Source organism: Rutidosis leptorrhynchoides, chromosome 9 (genome assembly GCF_046630445.1).
Source record: "Rutidosis leptorrhynchoides isolate AG116_Rl617_1_P2 chromosome 9, CSIRO_AGI_Rlap_v1, whole genome shotgun sequence".
Classification (NCBI taxonomy): domain Eukaryota; kingdom Viridiplantae; phylum Streptophyta; class Magnoliopsida; order Asterales; family Asteraceae; genus Rutidosis; species Rutidosis leptorrhynchoides.
The window spans coordinates 374,567,499-374,572,336 of NC_092341.1; positions in this window are offsets into that span (position 1 = coordinate 374,567,499).

Genomic DNA, 4,838 nt, shown 5'->3' on the forward strand with positions numbered 1-4,838 from the left:
AATAATATTAATTTGTAGTAATAATAATAATGAAAATAATAATATATTGAAAATAATGATACATATGTTAGTAGTAATTATAGTATTAATACTTATAATGCTTGTAATAATAAGAATAATTGATAATGATGATAATAATAATAATAATACTAATAATCATAATATTCTTAACAATTAATAATAATAATAATAATATTAGTAATCTCATAATAATTATAACTATGATATTAATGACACTAAATACTATAAGGCATATATTAACAATTATTAGTAATAATCATAGTAATAACAATAATAATAATCATAATAATAAAAATAACAACAAATATAATAATAATGATAATAATAATAATTTTAAGAAAAGAAAACTACCTTAATGAGCTTTTATAAAAACAATTGCATTGAACCGGGCTCGAACCCGCGACCAACCGCTCACCCACACGCCCCTTAAACCATTCCGCTAGGCTTGTTTTACTTAATTAATAACCATCCTATAACTATATATCTAGTATATTTTCTGTACTACTTCTTCTTCCTCAATCCTCAATCGGTTAAACTAAGTTTCTATCATAACAGCGAATTAATACTTGTAGTATGATGTAGAAACGAAACAGAAAATGACTTTGGTGATAATTTCTAAATTAACAGAAAAAAAATTCATAACAGAATCATAACAGACTCGTCGACCCCTTTATGAACTAGAAATCACTTTCAAAAATTTAGGCTGTTTTAGCTAATAATTATAACATGAAAAACATTGTAAAAGACTCCTATAAATTATCTGTATCCTCAATTGAGCCTAAAACTTTCAACTGAAATCAAATTTTGCTATGAACAAAATTGTTGACTTTTAAAAATAGACTTTGACTTCTCGAATTCGAACATGATATGAAAAATTGGGAGTTGAATCTTTCCAGATAGTTTGAGTAGAAGATTTCCAACAAAAATGAATTTACGCATTTTGAAAATTGATTCATTCTCGAAGTTTTTGAAAAATTTGGACAAGAACAGGGAAACGAGTGACTGGCTCATAAATTTCTGTTTAATTTCAATTGGATACCCGTTGTTAGAGGTAAATGAAGTTGACAATTGATTGTGTAAATTCGATTGGTATCCTATAATAACTGAGATTGATTAATTTTATACAAATGGAGTCGACATGGATTGTTCATCCTGGTACGAAAATAAATTAAAAAAATTAAAATATGATATTATTCTCAACTAATCTTGTTTGCTAATGGAACGAAGGGAATCTAATTGTACTGAATTAGGAGTAAAAAGCAAACAATAATATGGACTGATCACGACAGCAAACAGACTACACATTGTTTTTGCATTTATGTATATATATATATATATACAGCATTTATATATGTATATATATATATATATATCTATAAATCTATTTTCTGTATATACATATATATAATCTGTATTTTTTCATATTTTATATCTACATATATCTGTTTATACATCTGTATTAATATATATGTATTTACATTATATAACTACTCTTGTTAATTAGTAATTATAATTATAATAATAATACACTTAATATTATAATTAATAATAAAAATTTATAATAATATAATTGTATTAACAATTATATTATTATTAATGATAATGAATATAATATCAATAAATTATGATAGTAATAATATTATTTATCATATAATACTAATTATAATATTATAACGATTTATATATATCAAATTCGTACATGTAGATTACATATTTAAAATAATATTAATATCACTAGTATTGACATTAACATTAAAAGTAATAACAATATTATTTTAACAACTATAGGTATACTTGTATTATATATATATATTTTTTATTATTTATGTAATATTTATTATTCATATATTATATAACTATATATAGATTCACTATAGGTATACAGATATATATTATATAACTATATATAACTATAGGTATACAGATATATATTACATAACTTTTATTGATTAATTACTATTTCTAATATATATATATATATATATATATATATATATATATATATATATATATATATATATATATTACATTATCTTAGAAATCATATATATCTATATATAGATTCACTTCTCATAATTACTTAATGATTCTGTTTTATTATTTTTACATTTTTAACACATGTGATTATATTTTATTATTTCAAAATATTATATATATATATATATATATATATATATATATATATATATACATTTTTATTTATATATATATATATACATTTTTATTTACATATAACTGTTCGTGAATCGTCGAGGATGGTCAAAGGTTAAATGAATTTATGTAAACTGTTCCAAGAATTTTGAGACTCAAGTTAATAGACTTTGCTTATCGTGTCGAGATCACATAAAGTTTAAGTTTAAATTTGGTCGGAAATTGCCGGGTCATCACAGTACCTACCCGTTAAAGAAATTTCATCCCGAAATTTGAGTGAGGTTGTCATGGCTAACAATAAGAATGTTTTCCTGACGAATATGAGTTGATAAATAGAGTTTTATCATTATTGATTAATATAGATAAAACGATTCGATTATGTGAAGCGTACGAGTGAAGCTGTCTCAACAGATTGAGATAGAGAATTAACTTTTGACGTAGTCACGTTTGAATTCCAGAATTCAAGGGATTTAAAGAAAATATTTGAAATCTATAAGATCTGATTCTTTGGTGAATAGGGGAATTAAGAGCTCTATAATTAAATACGGTGATCGGCTTCGATTACTCTGTCTGATATTTCCATTATAAATTAAACTTTTCCATTCCATTATTCTCACTATTTCTATACCTTCTTTCTCAGTTCATATATCCAAAAGATTATAATAATGCTTAATCCGGTTCTAATCCTTGTTCTTATTCTGACTATCGTAATGATCGTTCTTCTTTTCCAACTCCCACCGGAAGAATCTGTTTATTCCTACTATGCCCTAGAGATTATTGTATTTATAATCCTCCCGTGTCTTTATATTGTTATATGCACTAATATCCACGGTTTGTAATTTCGGTGTTGTTGTTGGGCTTTATATTTTCCCTTATACTTCGAAGCTCTTTGCCTTTTTATTCTCTTCTCGACCCTAAGTACAACAAGTAATGTCATACCCCCAGTTAGGGCCTGGGTGAAATGTGACTTAATATCAAATCAACCAACATATTATAATATACGAGAACAATACTAAATGATAAAACAAACTTTATTGAGCACGCAGCGGAAAATGAAACGTAGTTACAATGATAGGAATAACAATAATGGAAATGTTCACATGCAGAAGTAATAAATGCGATATCTCTTGATCCTATGTCCAAGTAGCATCACATAAGCAGTAAGTATAAGAGCTTGAATCAAACAGCACCTGAGACAAAACATGCTAAAGTGTCAACCAAAAGGTTGAGTGAAGTTCATAGGTTTAACAAATAAGTTTGACCGTTTGTTTTAGACCACAAGATTTAATTTGTAAGGTTGATCTCCCGCAGGATCAAAAAGTTATGCCAGTGCGTGATATTTAGACTAAACGTTCAAGTTTGCCCCATGACAAGTTAGTTCTACTTGTCGGTTTAATTTCATTATCAAGAAATACAAAGATAACATCAAATGTATCGGGGACGTTACTCCCGATAGGCCTACCCCCAATAACTAAGCATGCCGCAGCACCTAAAAATATCACTGTAGGGACTTAGTCGGACATAGCCGGGTATAGCATAGTTTTAGTTGGTACTTGTGTCTAAATTGTAAATAGTAAAAGCAGCATGTGTCTCACCCCAATAAGTATAAAAAGTAAATTGAGCTCAAGTAAAGTGGGGCTATAAAAATCACCTTAGTAATTCGATGAAGTAAGGTAGTCCTTAAAGAGAATGTATGGATGATCGAAGCACAAGATAAGTCAACCTAAGAATAAGTTGAGAATAGTTTAGATGTTTTGCCCGTATGAAGATAAGTTTAAGTATTTTCGTGTGTAGTAAGTTTAAAGATTGTTTATCGTTTTGGAAAGGCTTTTGCATATTAGACAAGCTTCCAATCTACCCACTTTCAATTTAAAATGGACTTTTCAGGTCATTAGGTTTCTGAGCACTAGGATCCGTTAAATTGGTCAATCCAGACCCTCCACCTAAGACTTTCGAGCTTCCATCCACATCGAGAAAGTTTAAGATCTATACAAGTCTAATATACCGATCCAATATGTTTTTAGGTGTGTATAGGAATACAACACTTTAGTTATTTTACTTATAAGTGTTTCAATATATATAAATATTATATATATGTAAGGATACATATATATATTTATTTTAAATTTTGTTTTAGATCAATAATAGCATCAATTAATTATCTAATAATATTAACAAGTGTAATATTGATTTAATATCAGTAGGTAATATGTATAAAACATAATAAAAATTTTATACACATTAATATTAAGTTTTGTGTATTAAATAACACTTTTTATTATTGTTTTAATAGCTAAAATGTAAATAAATAGGTAAACAAATTAAACATCACATTTTATATTTTTCTTATGTTCTACTGATCAAAATAAGCTTAAGAAAAATTTATAGATTTTTGTTATGGTGTTTAAGTATTTATTTTCCATTTTCCTTTCGGTTTGTAATAATACAAAGTTTATAAAGAATTAATTATTAAATGAACCAAATTAATTCAACCAATATTTTTTCTATGCTTATAATGTTACAACAAAGTCAGAAAAATTATTTATACATTTATATAAATAGTTTAACTATTTAATCATACTATTGTGTAGTTTTTAGTTTTAATAAAAAAAATTAAATAGAAATACATAACCATTAATTCTACAAATATTTTTATAACTTTATTA